At 40.4% G+C, this 27,002-nt stretch overlaps 1 protein-coding gene and 1 long non-coding RNA gene across 3 annotated transcripts in view; one reads left to right on the plus strand and one right to left on the minus strand.

Moving 5' to 3' along the window:
- The window catches only part of PDGFD (platelet derived growth factor D), a 227,963-nt gene that overhangs the window by 54,280 nt on the left and 146,681 nt on the right, over window positions 1-27,002 (plus strand). The window lies entirely within an intron of this gene.
- LOC119871827 lies at window positions 2,330-15,861 on the minus strand. The gene is made up of 3 exons (XR_005359402.1): window positions 15,649-15,861; window positions 7,991-8,127; window positions 2,330-4,532 (listed from the first exon to the last, which is right to left on the minus strand). It is a non-coding gene; the product is annotated as an uncharacterized LOC119871827 (long non-coding RNA).

Below are 27,002 nucleotides of genomic sequence, written 5' to 3' on the forward strand. Positions count from 1 at the left end.
GAGATGCAAACAACATGTTTCTTTTACAAGAATAGTCTTATGTGGGTTAGTGAAATAACTGACCAAATACTTTCATTTACCCATATAAACATGGTAGATGTTTTCTTCTCCTCATGTTCTTAACTCTGAACTCCTAGTCTTAAGTGGAGCAACTTTATCCAGCAGTCATTTTTTCAATGCCTGTAATTTGGTAGTTAGCTCAGGTAACTTGAGAAAACTAGTTGCTAACAAACATACTATAATGGACAGTGGGTCATAATGAGAACTAAAGTTTATAAGCATAGGTTCTGCTTTTCTTTCTTGTTGTAGTTTCCCTGTCTTACAAGATGATCACCATGGAGTCCCCTTGTGGGCTTGCTGTATAGCTTACCTGAGTGACACACATTAAGTGCTTACTTAACACACAAACAGGCACATAATACATACATCTCATTACAAGTTAACTCCTTAAAAAAAAAAAAAGATTTTATTTATTTATTTATTCATGAGAGACACACAGAGAGAGGCAGAGACATAGACAGAAAGAGAAGCAGGCTCCCCATGGGGAACCTGATGCGGGACTTGATCCCAGGACCCCAGGATCATGACCTGAACCAAAGGCAGATGCTCAACCACTGAGCCACCCAGGTGCCCTACATATTAACTCTTACTGTGATTAAATTTTACCTTTTGTGATACTGATGTATATGGCGAGAAACAAGAAGGAAGTCCTTACTAGTGAAAAATAAGTTTCTCTGTGTAATGTTCCTGTAGATATATGTAAATTTGCATCTGGTATAAGTGTTTGAGGTAACAAACAGCTGTTTTACATGTTCCTTTTGAATATGACCATCTGTTTCCAATGATGCATAGCATTTAGTGACTAAGCGTACTTCTTTGGGGAAGTTCTATGGAGATGTGTGGTAAATAATGGAATATTTTCATTATATTGGATAGATTCTTTCATATAGAGACACAATTTTCTATTTTTATTTGGAGATTTTGCTTATTGAGAAAGGGAGAGAAATCTGTTCAGGTGAAAGGTTTTATTTTTTTTTAAGATTTTATTTATTTGAGAGAGAGAGAAGGAGAGAAAGAGAGAAGTAGGCTCCCTGTTGAGCCAGGAGCCCAACATGCAGCTCCATCCCAGGACCTTGAGATCATAACCTGACCCCAAGGCAGATACTTAATCTACTGAGCCACCCAGGTGCCCCTAGGTGAAAGGTTTAAATACAAATGGATTCTTACAAATAGGACTTAATCAGATTTACAGATCAGACTTAAAATTTTATGAAGTAAAAGAGGTAACATTTATACAGCCATTAAAATCTGCCCATGCTCATATGAGCACCTCCCATGTATTTGTTCATTTATTCTTCATCAAACAGCTCTGGGAGGTAGACACTATTCATATTGCCATTTTACAAACAAGGAGACTAAGGCACAGAATACATTGAATTGTTTGTGGTCATATGACCAGTAAGTGGAGACCTTATACTTATACAGACCTTATACAGGATTTGAAGTCCTGTCGTGTGGCTCCAGAACTTTGCTTTTAGACAGTATGTTAGTTCAAAATAAAAGGTCATTTCATAGAAATCATGATAGTACGTACAACCTGCAATCCAGGCCAGAGAAACCCCTACCCTAGGACCTGTGTGTCAGTGGGTTCTGCTATCAAACACACATATACATGGAGAAAAGCATGAGAAGCAGAACAGGAGCACCATCCTTCAGGATGCTCTGCTCCGTGCTGCCCTATGACTGCTTCTGGGCATTTCTTGTCCTGAGTCCCCAGCAAGGCATCTGCATCTGAATGTCACCAACGTGAGGGCCACAGGTGGTGGAGAGACTCTGCTTCTGAGGTTTAAGGGGTGGAAGTCCTTAAGAGAGGGAGACGATTAATTGACCTGTCAAATCCTTCTGCTCAGGCAGCATACATGCGGTAGATTTTTTTTTTTTTTGTATATTTTTTTATTGGAGTTCGATTTGCCAACATATAGCATATCACCTAGTGCTCATCTGGTCAAGTGCCCCCCTCAGTGCCCATCACCCAGTCATCCTAACCCCCCCACCTCCCTTTCCATCACCCCTTGTTCATTTCCCAGAGTTAGGAGTCTCTCATGCTCTGTCTCCCTCTCTGACATTTCCTACTCATCTTCTTTCCTTTCCCCTTTAATCCCTTTCACTATTATTTATATTCCCCAAATGAATGAGACCATATAATGTTTGTCCTTCTCCGATTGAGTTACTTCACTCAGCATAATACCCTCCAGTTCTATCCACGTTGAAGCAAATGGTGGGTATTCGTTGTTTCTAATGGCTGAGTAAATATCCCATTTACCCCAAAGATACAGATAAAGTGAAGAATCGAGACACCTGCACCCTAGTGTTTATAGCAGCAATGTCCACAGTAGCCAAATGGTGGAAGGAGCCTCGGTGTCCATCGAAAGATGCATGCAGTAGATTTTTGCATTGATAAAATGTTTGTTCTCTACTTGTGAGCATCCATTTTCTTGATTCCCTTCATGCTCCCAACTTGTGGTTTGAAAGATATTAACAGTCTAGTGTGGTATTCAAAACACACTAACTAGCATTTTGCAAACTAACACAGTTCATGTCATTCTTAAAAATGTACATGCAAGTGCGGGTATGACATATGTGAGGCAGGACACGTACCTGGACAGCTAGATGGACACAAGATACTAGATTTATAAATAGTTTGTTTTTATAATAATTATGAAGATTTAATGAGTCAATAAAATTTTCAAAATATCAATAAAGCAATTTAAGCTGTGTTTTCAAGTTAGAAAGATAGGTTTCATTAAACAATGCATTTGCTTAATATAGAACTTAAATATTTAGACATACTGTGTGTCAACCTCCATTTATAGTCTTGCTGTGGGCTAAGGATGGGGCTGTTTCAGCTTTCTAAATATTTGACAGAGGTTGATTGAGCTTGAGCATCCACATGATTTTCCTATTTTGTCCTTTTTTTTCTTTTTGGTAATTTGTTTCTTTATGACAGAACTTGGAAAGAACATTCAAAAGGAAAATTTGAGACCTTATAAAATCCATATTTCACTTTCTCTCCCCAGATGGTACCAATAGTTATATATATTTTTTGTCTGTATGGTTATTTATTCGTGTTTTTCAAGATTATGTAGGTTAAGAAGCAAGCTGTCGTTCAGCAGCTCGGCCAAGAATGCAGGTAGGGATTGCCTGAGCAGCCTTGCGGTATGGTGCCCATCCGTACAGCCAAGCGCCTCTGGGTTTGTTCTGCGCCATACCCATGCTCATGCATCCATCTCCTGGCATTATTGGGAGAAATAGCTCAGAGGAAGCCCCCGATGGAAGTTAGGTGCTATTATTTTACTTAATTTTCAGTGTCTTCAGCTGCTTTTATTAAGAATATTATTTTAAGAAATCACTCCGTAATTTATATGAGGGATTCCACCTGCTTTCTCAAAACTAAGACAAAGATCTCCTACACATTTTCTAATTTTTTTGTGTGGCTTGCCCTTATCTGTGTCACATCCTACTTTTCCCTTCTTTTTCATATTTGGTGGATAAAATGAAGAAAAATAGAAAAAAAAACTTTCCCCTTTACATATATGTTTTGCAGCCCTTTAGACTGCTTGGAATTGGAAAATACTTCTGGGAGAAGATAAAAGTATAAACTAAAGAGAACAGCCTCCCCTACCATGGCGTCTCTCCACCCCCACCTCTTCTGGAAGGTCCAGATTCCTTGGCATCTCAGAGAGCTCAAGCCTGGCAAAGAGGCAGACAGTTGAACAGGAATAGCCACCATGTCTAAATCTTTGCTTTTCTCTCAGCAAACAAAAGCCTTGCCCAAAGCCAGCTGTGTAGTAGACACCAGTTGGGTTTTGTATAGTGACAAGTTCAAACAAATCACCTATTTTCAAGTCTAAGCTGGTGACCAATCTCCATGATGATAAAAATATGTTCATGCAAAGTAGATTTGTGGTGGCATTTTAACAGGCAGATTCTCTTTTCTTATGGCTACATGTGATTTTTATGTAGGAAGAAGGTGTTCCGGCTTTCAGAGTGCAAGATTGGAGTTCTCAGGTGATGAATCCACTGTTAAGTATCTGAAACTTGCTGTAGACTTTCAGGTCTTTCTAAATTTATGATTAAGTTTTATAGTAAGAACAAGGGAGTCTGACCTGGGGTAGGTGAGAGGCCAGTTGCTTGTCTCTTGAGAGATTGTTTGGTGTCCAAAGCTTCAGTTTCTTCATTTGTCAAAGAAGGAGAATGACAGTAATCCACAGAGAGTTGGCGAAGCTGTTCTTAGAAAAATCAGCCTCAGGCACTTAGTGCAATGGAGGGACACTCAGTACTCTACTTGTAGTCATCAGTGTTAATGTTGTTACCAAAGTGTCAAAGCAGTTTCTCTATAGTCTAACATTAACTTCTATGGGATCCCAGCCATTTGCTAATTACCTCGTATGTACCATGCATTGTTCCAGATGCTTCATGCTCTTCTCCCAGCAACACTGACTGGTACATGTTGTATCCTTGTCACAGGAGAGCTAGAGGAGGAGAAGAACGCAGCCTTTCAGTTTCTCATTAGTATGAAAATGTTCCCGGGGATCCCTGGGTGGCGCAGCAGTTTAGCGCCTGGCCCAGGGCACGATCCTGGAGACCCGGGATCGAATCCCACGTTGGGCTCCCGGTGCATGGAGCCTGCTTCTCCCTCTGCCTATGTCTCTGCCTCTCTCTCTCTCTCTCTGTGACTATCATAAATAAAATTTAAAAAAATGTTCCCATATGACTGCTGTATTTTAAAGGTTTGGAAATGCCTGTAGAAGTGACAGATTATGTTTCTTGCAAGAATACAATACAGTTTTCTTTGCAATTGCTCTGACACAAACACTTTGCTGTACTAGCACCCTGATAAATGCCTTGATATACATGGCGTATCTGGTGGAGGTACACAGCCGGGTGTCCTCACCACCGTTCTGGAACTGTGTGAGTTCATCACATCAACATTGCACAAAGAACAACAGCTCCCTTCAGCGTGCCTCTCTTGCTGAGGTCTGGGGAAAACGTCCTGACTTCATTTACCTTTTCCTTCAAAGAGCAGAGGCGCGATGCTTTCCAGAAGTATTGTAGGGTCTGACATACTGAGAGGAACAAAACTCTTTAGTAGGAAAAGCAGTGGTAAGATAAGAGGACATAAATAGTGCCTTCACTTAAGTCAACTTGTGGTTATTCAAGACCTAATCACCTAATTCCTCTCCTTTTAGCCAGTCCCATCACAGCCACCCCTTAGAGCAACTGGGGTTTTACACCTGTTGGAAAAGGAGCTTTAAACCGCTGGACATAATTGTACCATGAGCGCCTCCTCTCATCTTTACATCCTGTCCTCGTCCCATATACAGGTGAGCCTAGTGGGCCTAGTTTCTGACACTGGTCTGAACTGTTGTCCAGGTTGTTAAATATTGGCCATGTGTGGATGAGACAACTTAGTGATCCCAGAAACCTCTACATAAGATAGTTGGAAGAAAGGGGATTTTACCCGCTTCTCTCTTTTTTTAACTAAAGTGGAGTTGATACACAATGTTAGAGTAGCTTCAGGTGTACAATATAGTGATTCAGCATCTCTACACGTCATTCTGTGCCCACCACAAGCGTCTCTGCCATGTGTCCTCATGGAGCGCAATTGCACTGACACTGACCATGATTCCTGTGCTGTATCTTTTATCCTTGTGACGTACTCATCCCACAGCTGGAAGCCTGGACCTCCCAGAGAAGCTTTTTGAATGTCTGAATGCATGATGAGTATTGAATGAAAGGATCTGTGTATCTTCTATTCAAATTATCTCACTACAAGCAGAGTAGAATCTAAAAATATTTGCTGAATGAAAAAAAAATGGAGCCTGGGGACTCCTGGTGACTGTCATTTGTCCATTACTTCTTCTTCCCCTCATTGTAGGATGAAATCAAGAGTTGAATAGATACACTATTCACATATCTTACTCGTCACTAACATTTGACTTTAAATTGCACAGTAAATGCAGTGCTCTCCAAGGCTGTTGATATTCCTGATATTTTGAACAATACCCATATTACAATAACTATAGATAAGAGAGCTTTTTTTCCTTTGGCTTATATATATATATATATATAAGGAGGAAGGAAGGATATGCCCCATTGTCTCAAGTTAACTTGTTTCATATATATATATATGAAAAAGACAATTATTAGACATCTGAATTCCTGAACAAGTGCTTAGAGAAATTTCAAACTGTGGCTCCTTTTATAAACTTCAATTTGTATTTTTAGATTGAAATTATTAGCTTTTCAGGGAATTTAACTGTAATAACAGGAAACAGAATTTAATGTCACATTCTCCAAGTGCCTAGGTGATTCTCTTGGGAATATGTGTAGGCAGATCTGCAAATTGTATTAATTCTTTTATGCCACTAGGGGAATATTGAATGAATTATTATTTCAAAGTACGGGCTGTGAAATAGTCTGCTCCAGAATTAATAGAGCTAACTTATGTGTTTATTTCCTGGTGTATCAGTAAGAGGGATTTCATTTCCAGTGTGAAAGATATGAAGAGATAAATATGATATTAGAATTTGTAGGATGCTCCCTTCTAAAGATGGAAGCTGTATATTTGGCCTTTCCAAATGTTAGCAGTAATGGGTATTGCATGTACAAGTGTTCATTACAGAGATGATAGGCTATTCTGTGGAGCATGTTTTATAGACCAAATCTGATAGGAAAACGGTGAGAATATTTCTTACATATCCAATGTGCTTCAACTGCAAAAATCAAATCCTTTCCTCCTTCTCTCTTTCTCCTGTTCTCTAATTTGTTTTTTGTCTTTTTAAACTTTATCTCTGATGCAGTTAGTGATGCAGCAACAGGAAATAGATGTTGTAATGGGGATTTCAGGCATAGATGGCAGAGCATGACTGTAGATGGAAACAGGAGCTTATCAGCTGCCTCCCCACCCCGACCTCATACTTCTAGGGCCCAGAGTAGGATGGAGAGGGCTGCTTTGTTCAATGGGAAGAGTGGTTTTTAATAGCCAAAATATTTTTTAAAGATTTTATTTATTATTCATGAGAGACACAGAGAGAAAGAGGCAGAGACATAGGCAGAAAGAGAGGCAGGCTCCATGCAGGAAGCCCAATGTGGGACTCCATCCTGGGACTCCGGGATCACACCCTGAGCCAAAGGCAGATGCTCAACTGCTAATGCCACTGAGGCGTCCCTCAAAATATTTTCTGGTTATTAGTTGACACATAATCCTTGAGCACCTCCTGTGTGCACTGTTAGGAGAAATAAAGATCTCATTCTTGCCATCATGGAAATTATGAGTGCCTGCTCACAGTCTGCTGCTCCAGTAGATCTGGAGCCTTAGAACTTTGTCGCAGGGAGCTGTAGGTCTTGGAACAGGTCAAAATCAAGGTGAATTATATAATAGCCGTCGTTATTTGTTACATCAACAGGGATAGCTCTGCTCTGTGCGCATAAAACCTGACCCCTAACCTAAGGGTAAGTCTGAGCTTGTTCCTTCTTGGAGGGCCTGGTCGGGGAGCCCTGAAAATGAACTGAGTGGAGCAAGCTTCTCCTCCTTACACATGAACTGAGGACCATATGATATCTGTCCTGTAGAATCAAAGGCTGTTTCATAGTTGGTTCTGCAGTACTAAGCATTTCTTTATAAGAAAGGAAAAATAAATGATCACCATGATTTTCATACTTAAATATGTTCAATTTAAAAAGTACTTATAAAATTGTTTCTACTGCTCATAGGCACATAAGCAAATGTGGTTTTGGCTGGAGATGGTCAGAGACCCTAACTTGTGATGCTCTTAAGACATTGGCTGCAAATCTGTGTAAATCTCCCTGTTCTGCTTGGCCTAAGATCCCAGGGAGTGTTTGGGATTTAAGTTTTGACCCTTGTTTGCCTCAGGGGCTTCTGCGAGAGGAGTTACTGGCCCGGTACTACATGTGTTCTCATACAAACCGCATCCTGGGCAGAGTGAGGGCTACAGCTCCCGAGAGAGCTGCTCCGGAGAAAGACCCAGGAGATGGGTAATGCAGCCAGATCGGTTCAGCAGAGTCAGGGGAAGCACGTTCTTAGCTGCTGGGCCAACCTGAGACCTGGGACGAAAACAGAAAACCTGAGTCATTTATTCCATTTTGCTGTCTTTCTCCATCACAGGCAAATGCTTCTTAAGAAACAACTTTCGTAAAAATAGTGTTGTGAATGTTTTTTCTTTTCTGTGAATGCAGATTTTCCCACAGTGCCTTGCTCAGTGGGACCTGGGTTCTTCCCATTGACCAAGCACAGAGATTGATCTCAGAGATGCAGAATTGCACTGGGAAATTTTGTGCAGACGTGGAAGCCACAAACCTAAATGTTAAAAATGGCAAATCGATTTCTCTAAGATTCATAGCTTTTTATTCCTGTTGATGTCATAATATGGTTCTAAGCAAGTGTTTTGAGCGAAAAAAGAGAAGAAATATAATTAAAATTTCTTCTTTTCCTTCTGCCTTCCACTGCTGTCTTCGAAGGAAGAGATGACACTCCAGTCAGTGTTTCATTTATTTTTTTTTTTAGGATTTTATTTATTTATTCATGACAGACACAGAGAGAGGCAGAGACATATGCAGAAGGAGAAGCAGGCTCCCTGTGGGGAGCCCGATGCGGGACTCAATTCCAGGACCCCAAGATCATGACCTAAGCTGAAGGCAGACACTCCACTGTTGAGCCACCCAGGTGGCCCCAATCAGTGTTTAAAAACCATATTAGAGACTTGATCGATAGGGACATTGATAGTTTTTCATTGTGGATCTTAGTTAACTTGGGGGTGAGGAGTTAGATGCTCTGTTCTCTGCTGTCTGGGTCTGAAGCAGGCCAACCAAGTCCTCAATCTCTGCCTCTAGACAGAGTGGGCAACTCCAGGAGAATCTACAATCTCTGCTTCCTTGGCTATATTATGATAGGTATGTGACTGGTAAGTTCATTTTACTATGACAAATGGATGGTCCCTCACATGGATCAGGGAGGCTTTTATTTAAAGTATTCTTTGAAAAAAATTTAAAAAAGTATTCTTTGGTCATGTCTTTCTTAAAGTCAAGAAGTCTGCATCTTGAGGCAGCCCGGGTGGCTCAGTGGTTTAGCGCCACCTCCAGCCCAGGGCCTGATCCTGGAGACCCGGGATGGAGTCCCACATCAGGCTCCCTGCGTGGAGCCTGCTTCTCCCTCTGCCTGTGTCTCCACCTCTCTCTCTCTCTCTCTCTCTCTCTCTCTCTCTCTCGAATAAATAAATAAAAATCTTAAAAAAGAAAAAGAAGTCTGCATCTTAGGAGAGACTGCAAATTCAGGTCTCAGTGCTCTCCTTGGCTGGCCAACCACACACTTCCTAACCTTGCCAACATCCATTTCCTCACCTATCAAGTAGAGATGATCATTTACCATGAGGGTTGATGAAAATTGATGTCATTCTTGTAGTAGGACTTAGTAATCTTTAAAGTCTGAGCGATGTGATTAAAGTTCCGTGTGATATGATTTTATTCTTACAGTTGAATTTTTACTTTCTGCAAACTAGGGATTTTTAATATAAAACCCGTATAGAAAGGGCATCATCCTCTGTACCTAGAAAATCAAGAATATTGGAGTCACCTGTTATTTATTGCTTTACAGTATTGCTTTTAATCATCCTGGCTTTGGCAGTTGTCATGCCTGCCTCCTAGGGGCCCAAGCTCTGTGTGCCCCTTGGTGGAGAGAAAATGCTCTCTAGATTCTTTTTCCTAATTCCTGTGCTTCCAAATCCAGTGTGAATTAATTTCATGACCCCCACATGAGCCCTAATTTTTGTCATCTATTCACCTGTTCCTATTGTGCAGGGTCCTTTTCCAAACCTCATGTCTCATGAAATATTCTCTGATGACTCCACAGCCTATTTCCTATTTCTTGTTTGAAGATAGTCTTTGATTCTCAGTTTACCAGTTTGCCATTTATGGACTTGTATATTTAGGGCTTTCAGATAGCCTGATTTGTTCTTTCCTTTCTGACGAGCTCTTGGACCTCCTTAAAGACAGGTATCTTATCATTCTTTTGTTTCTCTTCCCGACAGATTTTTTTCTCTATAGTTTTTATTCCCCTTTGATGCTCATACTTATATGAAGGAACCAATAGACAGTTGCACCCATTCAACTTTTCTGGATGCAGAGGGGAGAATCTGGGATCAGTGAATTTGAAGAGTGCGTACCCAGCTGAGAGAGGCCACTGGATGCTGTGGTACTTTCCAGCCCCACTTACCCTCTTGAGACTGACCCGCCTGCCTGGCTATTGGTCCAGGGAGGTCTCACTGCTCCCCATCCCTGCTTCTTATGAGGCCTTCCCAACATATCCTGCTTCGTTGGAGAAGTCGGGCTCTCCTTCTCCCAGAGAAGAGGTGTCTGTTATTCAGGCAGAGCTTCTCCCACGTTGTAGCATCCCAACAAGGAATCCAGACTCAAGCATTTTCATTTTCAAGTGTCATATTTAAAAACCCTGGTGTCCCTTATATTTCAGAAATCTTTTATGTAGTGCTTCTGTATATCCATGCATTTTCCCTTTGTGGTGTTCTATGTTACAAAGGTTCTCAGGATGAAGAAATGAATTGAGGGCTTAGAAGCAAATTATGAAGCAGTCAATAAATAAGTGAGATATTGAACCTCATGGGGTATGTGTAGACATAGTTTCTGTGATTCTTACTTTTGAAGAACATTCAGTAAAGGCAGAATAAACAGATAAACTTGTAATATTTAACTGTAACTGAAGCTCTGCAAAATTTCCTCTGTGTGTGTGTGTTTTAGTTGAAAATGTCCTGAGTACCCATCATGCACAAGAGCTTGTGTTGGCAACAGGTGGCACAGAGATAATAGACACAGGGCCAGCCAGGGAGGAATTTGCTCTACTCACCATACTCAGTACAGTCAAGAGACAGCAATTAGTATGATGCCATGAGAGCACAGAAAAAAAACAAGGTTAATTCTATGGAGACATCTTCACAAAGAATGTGAAGCTTCAGTTTCCTTTAGATGGACAGATAAGATTTCATCAAGCAGGTGCATGGTGTGTTTTTCAGCATCGAATGGAAGGAACTTTGTTGTACATTATCCAGGTCTCTCTACCCATTACTCCAAATTAAAACAGTGTAGGTCTTTTTCTCCAGAGGCTATTAATACCTGCCTGCCTGCGGCACAGCACTAATGTATGACCCAAACCCTGAGTGGAAGCCAGGTTTCTTTGTGTTGGGGGTAAAATGTTTCAGAAGTTGCCCTTGGGTGCTCTGACCCTAAGATTGTATGGAACAGTTGTTCAGGAGGAGACAGGAAGCCGTGTGCAGTGAGTCATCTGTGGGCAGGTGGCTTGCCTTTGGAGTCTCTGTGACTATAAGATAACTGAGGAAAAGACCTTTCCTTTTTCAATGGTATGTGTTAGTGACAGTGAAAAGATGAGGGCAGAAAAGGAACTGTAAGGGCTGAGAAACAAGAGGAGCTTCTCTCTCTGTCTGAATCAACAACATATGGGTTCTGCATTATAAACTAAAGACCACTAATTCTAACCTTGTATTTATCATTTATTCCTGAAGGATTTCAACACTGCTTCTCCCGTGACTTGGAATCTGTTATAAGAAAATTACTTGGCACAGAGGGCACACTCTCATTATCTGTTGCTGGTACTGAGGAATCTCTGTTTACATTTGAGTCTAAACATATGCCTCAGTTTTCACTTGAATAGAATAATTTTGTTTATAGTGTATCCTCTAAAATCATTGAGCAAGATGAGTATCTGGGGAAAAAAAGTGAGTATTATTACAGTGTTTGGGTGATATGTTTGCCTCACGTTAATATCCTCTGCTCTGAACTCTGCTGTGTTTATTTCTTTTTTGTGTTGTTGTTTTTTTATTTTGTTTTGTTTTGTTTTTGCTGTGTTTATTTCTAACTAAGGTTCTAACAACAGGGAGAGGCAAATGGAATCATTAAACATTTGTGCATTCTTAGTTATAAAAGTTGTTATAGAACTGCTTGTAAAATCTCTACTGAGTTCTAATCTGTGTTTAGACAATAGTGGAATATAGAACTATAGTGCTTTAAATATAAGATGTCACTGATTATAAGATGCACCATCCTTACAATAGCATCTTGGGAAGAAGAAGAAATAAAACAGAGAAGGAAAGGATGGAGGAAGGAAGGATATGCCCCATTAAATGCATATTTTTCTCTTTTGCCCAATTCACCCTAAAATGTACTGCTCCTCCAGACACAACCATATACTAGTGCAGGTGCAGAATGCAGGGAGGCCCCTGTGTCGTCTCCTGCCCTTGTTTCCCCATCTGCTTCCTCACCATGACCTGTAGATTTCGCTTAGCATGGGTTCACTGCTGGCCCTCTGGTTCCAGCCACCCCGGTGTCCTGTGGTGGAAGCTCCAGTAGCCTCCTGGGCCATGCCTCCACTGTCACTTGGGCCTCCTGCCCCATTCTTGGTCATCACCAGCCACCCGAGACATTCATTATGCTCGTCAAAGCCAGAGGAGTGATTTTTCAAGAAGGTATAAATCAAATTATGTCACTCTTTTTTGCTTAAAATTCTACAGTGAACTTCCTTCTCTTAAAATCCCATCTCTTTATCATCCAAGACACTCACTCAATGGTTCTTTCATGGTTCAGGAAATCCTGGGAGCCCCGGAGATCTTTTCAGGAAGTCTGCAAGGCCAAACGCTTTTCATCATCATGTTAAGATGCTAATTACTTTCTCTCCCTCTTTCTCTCATGAATGTTTAGAGAAGGGTCTCAGAGGTCACATGACATGTGAGGTCACAGCACAATGAATGCGGAAGGAGGTGCGTGAACCTACCCATCTTCTGTAAAGACAGATATTAAACACATCTGCAAAAATGCAGAACAGTGCCACTCTTCAGACTTTCTTTTCTTTTAAAAAATGCATTTATTTCTCATAAAAATAGGTTATTTCTATGAACATATAATGGGTTTGTTATTGCTAGTTTTAAGTAAATTAATAAATGAGTATTTTTTAAATGCTTCCAATTCAATTTCCAACATGGCACATCTTCCATATATATGACACTTATAAACAAAGGCTGTTTGGAGTCTTTAGTAATCTTTCGGGTTGTAAAGGTAACGCGAATGTCCTTCAGTGAGCAAATGGGTAAACAAACTAGTGCATCCATACAGAGTCACTCCTCAGTGACTTGAAACATGCAGCCGTTTAGGTGAATCTCAAAGACATTATGCTGAGTGAGATAAAAAAGCCAATTTATAGAAAATTTATATAATATTCTCAGGGTGATAAAATTATAGAAAACATATCAGTGGCTGCCAGGAGTTAAGGTTGCAGAAAGTATGGTAATCAAGAGGTAAACAAGCAACTATCTTTGTGGCAATGGGACAGTTGTGTAATGGTGGTGCTTGTGGTTACACAAATCTATACATGTGATGAAACTTAATAGAGATATATACCAAAAAAGTGCAAACTGGTGGAATATGAATAAGATCTGTACCTGAGTGAACAGTATTCACCAGTAACAGTTTCCTTGTTTTGAAATATACGCTGGCTGTGTAAGGTATGGTCATTGATGGAAGCTGGGGGAGGGGGACCGTATGTATATGTAATAGTGTATATATGTGTATGTATGATGTTATATATTATTATGTCAGTATCATAGATTACTTTAATCTATTATGATTTCTATATTATTAATATATAATATGAAATACATTATTCACATATTTTATTATATATTATATAATTCATTTTTTCAGATGCATGGAGTTTAAGAACAAAATGTTTGAGCAGCTTTGCCATAAATAAATCTGCCCCCAGCCTGCCTTTCAGACCTTTCCTCTCTCTGCTTGTCACATACCCCCTGCACCACTCCTCATCCTGTCCCTTCATTGTACTGGGCTCAGGGCCCTGGTACCACCACTCTGTTCTTCCTGCAACTCATACCCCCAGATCTCTTCCCATCATCCAATCCTGCTGAAGCATCATTTTCCCAGAGAGATCTTCCCTGGCCATGCAGTGTGAAACAGTTTCGTGGTCACACTCTGTGTTCTCTACTCCTTGGTCTTTACCCCAATAGCTGCCACCGCCTGACCTGTCTTGCTTACAGATTTGTTTGTTGCCTGTGAGCTTGGCTGTGAGCCCTGTGAGTCCAGGCATCTGCTCTGTGCATCCACTGCTGCTCTTCCCCGGTGCAAAGAATAGTATTTAGACCAACGGCACACTTGTGGAGTGTATATGCCAACACAGATGTGTTCTTCACTATCATCTCAGAGTTGAGGTCAGGCTTTCTTCACGTGGAGCTTTACATCAACAGGGGTCAGCAGATCAGCTCACCGTCACCCAGTGGCTTGTTGTAACCCAAGTGTGGGATCTTGACTGTCAGAATTCATAGTGTACTTTGGAAGCACGTTAAATAATTCTGAAGGCTTAACAGCATTTTCTCCCCTATAAAAGTAAGAACTGCAAATCCAAATGCCCTGAGACCCGGGCAGTCTGTAACTCCAGAGGACTTTTCAGGGCTGGGTTACAGAAAAGCCAGACCAGAATCCCATGCAGAAGTGATCTGTAATGGCCTAATCACACATGAGGGCCAAGAATCTAGAATTCTGTTGAAATCTGTCAATTATCTGCATATTGTCAATTAATTTAAAATTTTAGAAAAGATTATGCAAAGGGAGATAACATGTATCTGTGGGTTAGATTCCATGGGTGTCCAGATTAGGCTCCCTGATTAAATTTGTGGGTTTTGTTGTCTGTATTATAACTGTAATTATATATACCTGGCAGAAAACACAATTACTTTGAAAATGATCTGTAAAGTTTTGATAAAAAAAAGGTCTGGTGATTGAATAATATATCTTTTCTTTGATCTATAAATTATTCAGATCTATTCCTTCTAGTTTTCAGATTCTCCTAATTCTGAGAGATTTGGCATATTCTGTTGCTTTTAATAAGCTTGTCTTTTATTCCTGTGCTAGATTACAAAGTAATTTATTTGAATATGTTATACTGTAATTAAAGATCTTAATTTAAGTTATGTGACACTCCAAGTGGAAATAATTGAACATTCTCTGTGCAACAATAAATTCACACAGCTAGGTTCACACCTGTCCATCTCAGCCAGATCACAACTCACACTTACCCCTGGTGTCACACAACTTTCTTCCAATGTTGATTATTAAAATACCACAACATTGGAAACATTAAATTATGAGACAAAGTACATTTTAAAATTGTTTCAGGGGCAGCCCAGATGGCTCAGTGGTTTAGCGCCACCTTCTGCCCAGGGCCTGATCCTGGAGACCCAGGATCGAGTCCCACGTTGGCCCCCAGCATGGAGCCTGCTTCTCCCTCTGCCTATGTCTCTGCCTCTCTCTCTCTCCTGTTTGTCTCTCATGAATAAATAAATAAAATCTTTAAAAAAATAATAAAATTAAATAAAATTGTTTCAGTATAGTCATTGTTAATTGAGTCATGCAAACCCCAGAGGTAAGGCTGCAAGATTTAGCAAATAAAAATACAGACAATATTAGGGTTCTGCAGAGAAATAGAACCAACAGATTATCTATACACATATAGAGATTTATTATAGGAAATTGGCTCACATGATTATGCAGTCTGAGTCCGAAGATCTGCAGGCAGGAAGCTTTAAGACCTAGGAGAGCCAGTGGTTTAATTCCCATCTGAATACAAAGGCCTGAAGTCCAGGAAGAGTCTTGGGTTTCAGTTTGAGTCTGAGGCAAGAAAAGGCCAAGGCCTTCAGCAGGAGACAGTTGGGCAGGAGAAGCTCCCCCTTACCAACTGGAATGTCAGCCTTTTTGTTCTACGCAAGCCTTCTACTGATTGGATGAGGGCCTCCCATGTTAGGGAAGAAAATCTGCTTTGCTCAAGCAACAGATTCAATTGTAATCTCATCCAAAAACACCCTCAGGGACATACTTAAAATGGGCCTGGTCAAGTTGACACATAAAATCAACCATGACACAGACTAATTTAAATTTCACATAAACAATGAGTAATTTTTAGTGTAAATATGTCCCATGCAATATTTGGGACATACTTAAACTAATTGGTTATTGCTTATCTGAAGATAAAATTTAACTGTCCTGTATTTTATGTAACAGCACTACCCAGAGGACAGATTACTTTATGCTCATTCTTCTCCAAGTGAGATGGACCAACATGCTGAAAGGTGGGCAGTCTGAAGCTCAGAATGATATGACACGTCTTCCTGCACTGTCAGCACTTTATTAGAAGTTTGAGCATATGTTTTTGTTTCTTTGTTTCAAGTTTTTATTTAAATTCTAGTTAACATACAGTGTAAGATTGGTTTCAGGAGTAAAATTTGGTGATTCATCATTTACACACAATGCCCAGGGCTCATCCCACCAAGCAGTCTTCCAAGATTTTGTCATGTGTGTGCTCTAATTAAATAAACATTGTTGTGCCCAAGATAGCGAATCCGAGAAACCACCAAGGAGCCGACACCGACGCAAACACACGAGGGTTTATTTACAAGCTCGAGCTTGGGTCCAAGTGCACCTGACACAGCGGAGCAGGAACTTGGACCCCGAGACTAAGAGGCGTAGCAGCTTTATAGGGGCCCGTGGCCCATGGGGGGGCCCATACGCAGAAAGTTGCACAGTCATCGGTCCACACGCAGGTGGCCGATTGAATTACACCTTACCCTATAGTATCCACTTGAGCTGGCCTATTACTTTGGTCAGAATCGGCGCGCAGTTTTGGCGGGCACAAGGCAGGGTTACACTGTTATGAGCCGATTTCCTATTAGGGTGTGCCCAGCGGCTTGACTGGGGGGGGGCAGCGCCTTAAGCCATAAGCAGGTCATGTGGGGGGTCATAGGGGAGGTGGCGGGTGTAGCACAAAATGGAATCAGTCCTGCTCTGCTTGTCCAGGGGTAGGGGATTTTTGTTAAATTTCCTGGGTCCCACAAACATAATCCAGTTTTTCTCTGTTGGGATGATGTCTTGTTTTATTTTATTTTATTTATTTTATTTTGTTTAAAAACCTAGAGAATAGACAAATTTTCTGTGTAGTGATTGGAAAAGTTGATAGTTTTGTGTTATCAGGTAATCTAGTGGTATTAACACAAGCTATAGAATGAAAGCAGCCAGGGCTTGGGAAAATAAAAGATAATGGGACTTCTGTTCATTATGAAATGCTCCATTTCTTAAAATGTGCTCAGAAACCTTCACAGACAGCTTTTCAATTATGTTACTGATCTTATAAACCAGGTATTCAAATTCTTCAAACTTTCTGTTAAAAATATTGCTCCCACACATCATTCCAGCTGTTCCCCACCTTTGGCTACATCAAATATTTTGTACGAAAACCATCATCTATTTGTTCCACTTTTCCCAGTAGTTAACAAATGGCCAAAATACCAAGATATTTTTAAAAATTCTTTGTCTTAAAAATTTAATGGATTTCATTTTCTACTAGATTATAAATATGAAGCAAATATATAATGAAACCAACACATTATATGGGCAATTTATATCAATGGGAAATATAGAGGGTCATGTATATTAACAAGAAGAGGACACTGAAGATGTTTGCAATTGGTCACAACTAGAATATAGATAAAGAGAAAATGGTAGGATGTTCTTAAGAAACTTTTATGTTTTAATTAGCTGTGGTTGATACCAGTAAGCCTAAACATTAGTTTTGAACTGGAGATCTTTAAAGTAAATGAACCAAAAATTTAAGCACACAAATTTTGAACAATAGTCACTAGTGTTTTTGGTAACTAAAATGAAAAAAAAAATCATAACTAGAATCTATATGCTAAAAAAATACAACCAGACCCAGAAAATATTATTTTTCTTGGAATTTCCTTCAAGACTAATTAAAGGAAGATCTTTGAAAGTGGGATTTACATAACAGAGAAATTTTGTGAAAGCTTGCCATGGATAGGATTGAAATTTTTCTGGGTCAAAATGAGGTAACCACTCAGAAACACGTCTTTCTCTGACACCATCAGAGAATGTATCCCTAAACAACTATTTGAGAGTTTGAGTTCTTGGCCACATATTGATATAAGTTTACACCTATTAAAATTAACACTTTAATGGATTTTGTTTATATAGATGTCATCAGTAAAGATACATTAAATTTTATATTGCCTGATCGGCAAGCAACTGGGACAAAGTTTAGTAATAATTGACATTTCTGTGAAAAACAAAATTTTAGGAACTCAGTAAGCTTTGTAAAGGTCATTGTTATATTTATTTAGAATTGACTGCCTTACTGACTTTGTCCTGTGGTTGTCTTTGTGTTTTCAATGTGATCATTAAAAAATATTATTTTAGAAAATCAAGTGCTTCAAATAGCTATGATTTTAGACAAATTTATGGTGAATTGCAAGATGAATTCAAAAGCTTATTCTATGAATATATATTTCAGGTGAGAAATGTTATTAAAGTGCTCAGACTGGGGTTTCAGTGGTGGCTTTTTTTTTTTAGAAGGGAAAATATGGAATATCAAAGCAAAAGACAAAGATCTAAATCAATGACTGATCTTATTGTTCTCATAAATTTGGTTTATTTTGCATATTTTTGTAGCTGAATATTATTATCAACAGCTGCAACTGCAGAACTGAACCATTGTGTTTTTTCAGTTGTGTTTTTTTCTTACCATTTCTATCAACATTGGTATAATAAAAGTGATATTAAATTTTATAGTTGGATGAAGAAAGTTGATCATATGGACAACGTGTTCTTTGTGGCTCTTCATTTGGATTTGACAGAAATTACAGGTTTTGTAGTGAAAGAAAAATGTCTTTTGATTTATTTTTCCACGACATTAAAAAACAAACTGAATAGTGATTCAGAGACTATTTTGATGTGTCACATAAAAGGAGCAACATCACCTCTTTCCAAGAAGATTAATTCAGTGAACTTTCTGTCAAGAGTAGCTTGAAAATAGAACCCTACCAGCTTATTGTGGGGCTGTATACACTTCTTTTCAGGTAATGCCTTTACATAGTGTCATGAAGAAATAAAATAATTTGCCATCTGTATCCGCTTGTGTATTTATCTGTTGTACATAACAAAATATCCCAAAACTTGGTGGCTTAAAAAAATAAAAAATATGTATTATCTCCTGGAGTTTTTGTAAGTCAAGATTTTGGAATGGCTTGGGGACACTTGGGTGCCTCAGTGGGTTAGGCGTCCAGCTCTTGATTTTGGCTCAGGTCATGATCTCAGGGTGGTGAGATCAAGTCCCACATTGGGCTTCGCACTGAGCATGGAGCCTGCTTGGGATTCTCTCTCTCCTCACCTCCCCTTGCTCACACATGTGTGTTTGCTCTCTCTCATTCTCATAAAATAATGGTTTTTGGAATGGCTTAGCTGGGCATTTCTAACTCCGATTCTTTTATGAGATTACAGTTAAGACATTACTCAGGGCGTAGTCGTCTAAAGAACCCGAGGCTGTTCTCTCATGGACTGACTCATGTGACTGGCAAATTGGTGCTGGTTAGTGAATGGAAACCTCAGTTTTTCCCCACATGAGCTTCTCCATGGGGATGTGTAAGTGTCCTCTTGACATGGCAGTTGGCTTCACCCAGAGCAATCCAGGAGGCCAGCATGGAAGCTTCAGTGTCTCTTATGGCATATTCTCAGAAATCACATGTCACTTCCTCAGCATGTGTTGGTCATACAGGAAACCCTTATTCAGTGTGTACGATACCACATGAGAGGTAAGCAAGAATCATGGTGGAGGGGCATCTCAGAGGCTTTAACACAGGTCCAAGTACGTTCATGAAATATTGTGATACCAATAAGGCGACTAGATATCATCGAGGTGCTGAAAGTAATGTGCAGTAAACATCAGATCTCTTCAGTTCAGCCAGTGTCCAGACCCTTTTAACTCAGTGCAAAGTATATCTTGCGTATTAACCAAAATGATGTCACAATGCCTATTTCCTTTCCGGAAGATATTGAAGCCATGACTTTATTGTTTTTTTTAAAGATTTTATTATTCACGAGAGACACAGAAAGAGAGAGAGAGACAGAGACACAGGCAGAGGGAGAAGCAGGCTCCATGCAGGGAGCCCGATGTGGGACTTGATCCCGGGTCTCTGGAATCAGACCCTGGACTGAAGGCGGCGCTAAACCGCTGAGCCATCCAGGCTGCCCGAAGCCATGACTTTAATATTAAGACATACTTGATATATTATGGAATCAAATTTAAATTTTAAGTGAGATCTCCAGGAGATTTTGAGAAGGCCAGGCTGCCTGGACATCTATTCTCCTCTCACTTCCACTGTTCTTGGTAGGGAAGTTTGAGAAAAACTTTCTTTTGGGAAACTTGCCTTAGACAGTTTGGCTACATAACTAGTCCTAAAGGTCAGAGTCCTAAAAAGTGCAGAGTCAGATCATTCTTTGTTAATGCTCCCGCCCTGCACATGTTCTCTCTGCATCATAAGATTTGGGGATTTGGGTGCCTCTGATGTGCCCAGCTTCCTGGCATTCACTTCCTGTCTACCTGTGTTCAAAAACTTCCATATTTCTAAACAATAATTAAAAGGGTTATAAGAGGGAAGGAAGTGGGTGATTAGTTAGAAGTAACGACCGGCTTGTCTGACACCCATCCTGTAGCTCTCCTGTTGCTCCTTCACGTGCGTGCCTTACACCCACCTTGTGATGTCGCAGGCACTCAGGGGAGGCTCCAGAACAGTTTGTCAATGAATGCAGTGAGTAAACCAGTGCTCAGTAACTAACTTCCTGCTGGTTGTTACCCTCCTGGTGAGTGATCCTGATAGGAGAGTAAGGCATTTCATGTCCGTGCTTTTTTTATTCTCTCTAAAGAAAAAAAAAACTCACAAATTAAAAAGTTCAACTCCACAGTTTGTCATTCATTGATCTTAGTTTAGAGTGTAATTGGTTTTAATACATTTAAGATTTGCTGCCCTGGTTCTTCATTCTCCTATGATCCTTGGCATTATTGCTTTCATTGACAGAAATATTAGTCATAGTGTTGTCCTTATTATGAAAAAAGAACTCCAGTGATCACTCTTTGTTATTTGTTGTAGAATTTCTGCTTTTACCACCCATTTAACAGTTAAATTGAATATATGCCTCAAATAATTCTTGGTTTCCTAATTAAACAATAAAATATTATGAGACGAAGTTATTCTTTAAACTCCGTGAAGCAGCAAATACTGTACATTTTTGCTGATTAATTTGATTGCATAAGTTTTGAACTACCAAAATAGTGTCCTTCCCTTGCTAAAGGCTTGTTTCTGTTTTGTTTAAATGGCTTTATTCAGATGCACTCCTCTCCCTGCGTCTCCCTTCCTCCCCCTCGCTCCATCTCCCTCCCTCCTCATGGAAGGCAAACAATTTAGGGTCACCACTGGCCCTTGGTGGTGTAGAAATTGCTTCAGTTTTGGAAACACATGAGTGTGTAAGCTTCTTGAGGATAAGCACTGTACTTAGTTCAATATATATTCCTGACATCTAATATAGGCCCTGAATAAAGCAGATGTTTATAGATATTTGTTCAATGAATGAATGAATTAGATGGATCATACATAATAATTGAATTACTGAATGTCACTGTAATTTTACTATTATTTTGCCATGTGTGATTTTATTTTATATATTTTTAAAGATTTTATTTATTTATTCATGAGAGACACAGAGAGAGAGGCAGAGATACAGGCAGAGGAAGAAGCAGGCTCCCTGCAGGGAACCTGATGTAGGACTCAATCCCAGGACCCTGGGATCACACCCTGAGTGGAGGGCAGACGTTCAGTCACTGAGCTACCAGGTTCCCCTATCATGTGTGATTTTAAAATACTTGAATTTCTGACCTATGGTTCAAGTCTGGTGATGGTTGATATAACTTGAGGGTTTGTTGTTTTTTTTTTTTTTTTTTTTGGCCTAAGCATTAGTTATTTACTGTTGATAAGCACATATATTATTTATTCCCTTGTTAACAGCAAAAGGTTACAGTGTTCAAAGATCAAAGATGTAATGAATCTCAGTCTTTGGAAATTTGGTAGAGGACACACTGTACCAATCCTCTTTTCACTTCATTTAATCCCAGTTACTGTAGAATTAGTGGGGAAAATGAAGAGTAACTCATCGGGGCTTTTCAGCCACATTCATATGCATAGACACTGCTACTGTCAGCACCATTATCTTTTAATTCAGAGTGTGACATATACTTCAAAGCATGTACAAAATGTATAAATTTTTAGAGGTTCATTGCTCTGCTCAGAAATGTGCATTTATACTATGCATAAATGCCATTAGATCATATTTTCAGCCTTTTTCTCTGTATCCTTGCTATTAATAATTCATTCATGGACATGGTAATATATAGGTATTATATGAAGATTAATTCTTCAGATTACAGCTGCTCTACTACCATCCGTGTGTTGGATAACCTAGACAGAGCACTCATAAAGAGAATTGCCAACAGAGTTTGTAAGTGGCCTTTAGTCTAGAATTAGCATATCTGTTCAAGAATTCAGGGTACCAACCTGATAATTTTAGAAGAGTGAGGTGACAAATAGGCTTATCCCAATGCCATAGATATTTCCTGAGTAAATACTATCGCCTACACGTTGTACTAAGGTAATTAAAGATAGGAAGATACTAAGGCAGACTCTGTCTGTCTGGATAGTGGAACCTGAATTATGCAGCTCATGCGTCTACATTATTTTTGATTCAGTGGGTGAGTTTTTTCAGTTTTTCTGTCTCTGATTAATATTGTCAGAATTGAGATGTAATGCTACCTACTAAAGTGACAATAACAATATAACCAATTATTTTTAAGCAATATGCAAAGTAGACCTTAAGAAGCATCACATGGAAAAACATTTCTTAGTATGCCAATTGCTAAGTGAAAGCTTTCTTAGAGTACAGACAAGCCCAGATACTGTTAAATCTCACACTTATTTAGGAAACATAAAGCATATAAAGTGATTAAATAATATGACTTCTGGTAGTATTTCTACTCTTGTTGGTAAACGGCTGATTGCCTAAATATTAAATACTTTATACCATGATCATAATTATTTTAAAGGCCTTTTTTGGTCAAAATATAGTCAACTTACTAAAATGAAATAATATTTTGGTGGGCTGTGGCTGAAATCAACATGGATTATATTGACTAGTCCACATGAACACACTCAAAAGCATTTTGGATGAGATTTTATTGAACTTTCAGGTTGAGGAGCTAAACCACATGGAATGTGTGGTAAGTTACCCAGAAAAAGAGATAAGAGATAAGAAACAGGTACTTCCAAACCAGAAAGTAGTAGTCCAGAGAGAGAGCAGGTGTCACTAAAATGCTAGGGCCACGAGGACATGGAGCATCCCCATCGTGTGTGGGCAGCACATAGCTGTGAAAGGATAGGCCACATGCTGTGAGCAGGGCCCGTGGGAGCTGCCATGTCCCCCTGTGTGTGTGGAGACCTGTGGAGCTAGAGGGACTCCGAGAGCTGTGCCATCCCTCTGTGGCCCCCTGGACGCCACCGGAGGTGGTTGGAATAAATCACTCTTGAAACTTACCACACCTGCCTTTATTTCTGACACTTCTGCTCTGCCTATGTGGGGAGGCTCTTCATCATATTGTGTCTCACGTTCTTCCTCTGTCCGCTGACAATTAAAATACACACCTTATGAAGTTGTGGCGAGGATGATAATGATGTTTTATGTTGAAATACCTCCCAGGCTGTCTCCCTCAGTGGGCACGCTTGTTTGTCCACCATACCTCGTGCACAGTAGGGCCCCAGCCAGAGAGGAGGAGGCACAGATGGATGGGGAGCCCCTAGAAGACAGCCAGAGGAGGTGACAGAAAGTCCAAGTCAGGGAGAGGGGGAGAAAGGGATGGGGTGAGGGCAGGAGTGAGAAAGACCAGGTTAGGGAGTGCATCAGCTTATAAGCCACCAGCATAGGGAAGGAGGGATCTGAGAACTTGGTACTTAGCGTTGGAGTGTGTCAGCCTTTTGAGGGCCCCCGTGTGTTCTCAGAAGCAATAGTGAAGCACTCATGGAAGAGGATATCCAGAAAACTAGCTTGAGTTGGTGCTGCTGGTGAGATGGAGCCGACGCATTGTACGTTTGATGAGGTTCCGCGTCGCACAGCCATAGCTCATTTCTGAGCTGTGGACACGAGAACCCGCTCAGCTCGGCTCCCTGGGATGGGAGGGCAGGACCCTGAGAACCAGAGACACATGATGCCAAGGTGCAAATCCACAGCAACAGATGCGAACTTGTGTGCAATGGGCTGAGCGCAACACATTCCCTGTAGCTGGGGCTCAGAGACAAGGGGACCCCAGGACAGACAGCACAGAGCAGCTCCCTCCCGCTCCTACCCACCAGCTTCCCCTTCATTCACATGCCATATTCAAGGAGAGGAAAATGGTGAAAAAACACAAACAAAACAGAACAAAACAAAAAAGTCATTGTTAGGGAACCTGAACTTTGAATTGTTCCAACGTGTACCTGTAATTGATTGGTTAGAATAGAGTGATGCTCTTACTGCAAATGCTGAAATGCTGGTAGCTAGCCCAGGGATTATTGCCCTGCTATCCTGTGGATGGAGGATCACGAAAAAACCTAGATCTGTCACAGACAAGGAAAGCAGCTCTAATGGTTTGTAGGATCACGAACACTGGAAATCAAGTTTCATTGTTCAGGCTAATCTCTCGTGGGCCTGTACACCAGGGTGTCCTGTAGGCATGCCAAAAACCCCGCAGGCAGCTCTGAACTCATTTCTCATGTCCTTCCTTCCAGATCCCCACTGACTCTGCTGCTCTTTTTGGGGGGAAATGTCCCCACCAGTTGCCCAAACCAGAGTCCTTCTAACTCTGTTTCCTTCACTCACATCTCTCTCTTAATTTACTGTCCGTTCCCATTGACACTGCCTTCAATCTGGCACACCTTGCCTCCCGCCTCATGGTCCTTGGACCCACCTCCCTCACCCCCTGCTTCCAGGCTTGTCACCAGCAACCCGTCATCCACAAAGCTACTAGGAATGCCTTTACTTTTCTTTTTTTTTTAAGATTTTGTATTTATTTGAGAGAGAGAGAGAACAAGAGTGGGGAGGGGTAGGGAGGTACATAGGGAGAGGGAGAAGCAGACCCCACTGAGCAGGGAGCCACATGCGGGACTGGATCCTAGGACCCTGAGATCATGACCTGAGCTGAACAGACAGATGCCTCACCACTTGATCACCCAGGTGCCCCAGGAATGCCTTTTCAAATGTAGGTCTGTCTTTGTTATGCCCCTTCCTTAAAAATCTTCTGAGACAATCCATCACCTAGAGAATATATCCTCCCAATTCCTAAACTTGACACATCCCTTTTTTCCAGAACAACTCAGAATACATGTAGGTTTAAGGAGTCAATCCCATTTACAATTGCACCCAAAAGCAAAAGATACCTAGGAATAAACCTAACCAAAGAGGTAAAGGATCTATACCCTAAAAACTATAGAACACTTCTGAAAGAAATTGAGGAAGACACAAAGAGATGGAAAAATATGCCATGCTCATGGATTGGCAGAATTAATATTGTGAAAATGTCAATGTTACCCAGGGCAATTTACACAATTATGCAATCCCTATCAAAATACCATGGACTTTCTTCAGAGAGTTAGAACAAATTATTTTAAGATTTCTGTGGAATCAGAAAAGACCCTGAATAGCCAGGGGAATTTTAAAAAAGAAAACCATAGCTGGGGTCATCACAATGCCAGATTTCAGGTTGTACTACAAAGCTGTGGTCATCAAGACAGTGTGGTACTGGCACAAAAACAGACACATAGATCAATGGAACAGAATAGAGAACCCAGAAGTGGACCCTCAACTTTATGGTCAACTAATATTCGATAAAGGAGGAAAGACTATCCACTGGAAGAAAGACAGTCTCTTCAATAAATGGTGCTGGGAAAATTGGACATCCACATGCAGAGGAATGAAACTAGACCACTCTCTTGCACCAGACACAAAGATCAACTCAAAATGGATGAAAGATCTAAATGTGAGACAAGATTCCCTCAAAATCCTAGAGGAGAACACAGGCAACACCCTTTTTGAACTTGGCCACAGTAACTTCTTGCAAGATACATCCACGAAGGCAAAAGAAACAAAAGCAAAAATGAACTATTGGGACTTCATCAAGATAAGAAGCTTTTGCACAGCAAAGGATACAGTCAGCAAAACTAAAAGACAACCTACAGAATGGGAGAAGATATTTGCAAACGACATATCAGATAAAGGGCTAGTTTCCAAGATCTATAAAGAACTTCTTAAACTCAACACCAAAGAAACAAACAATCCAATCATGAAATGGGCAAAAGACATGAACAGAAATCTCACAGAGGAAGACACAGACATGGCCAACATGCACATGAGAAAATGCTCTGCATCACTTGCCATCAGGGAAATACAAATCAAAACCACAATGAGATACCACCTCACACCAGTGAGAATGGGGAAAATTAACAAGGCAGGAAACCACAAATGTTGGAGAGGATGCGGAGAAAAGGGAACCCTCTTGCACTGTTGGCGGGAATGTGAACTGATGCAGCCACTCTGGAAAACTGTGTGGAGGTTCCTCAAAGAGTTAAAAATAGATCTGCCCTACGACCCAGCAATTGCACTGCTGGGGATTTACCCCAAAGTTACAGATGCAATGAAACGCTGGGACACCTGCACCCCGATGTTTCTAGCAGCAACGTCCAAAATAGCCAAACTGTGGAAGGAGCCTCGGTGTCCATCGAAAGATGAATGGATAAAGATGTGGTTTATATATACAATGGAATATTCCTCAGCCATTAGAAACAACAAATACCCACCATTTGCTTCGATGCGGATGGAACTGGAGGGTATTATGCTGAGTGAAGTAAGTCAATCGGAGAAGAACAAAAATTATATGGTCTCATTCATTTGGGGAATATAAATAGTAGTGAAAGGGA

The sequence above is a fragment of the Canis lupus genome, chromosome 5 (genome assembly GCF_011100685.1).
Source record: "Canis lupus familiaris isolate Mischka breed German Shepherd chromosome 5, alternate assembly UU_Cfam_GSD_1.0, whole genome shotgun sequence".
NCBI classification, from domain to species: Eukaryota; Metazoa; Chordata; class Mammalia; order Carnivora; family Canidae; genus Canis; species Canis lupus.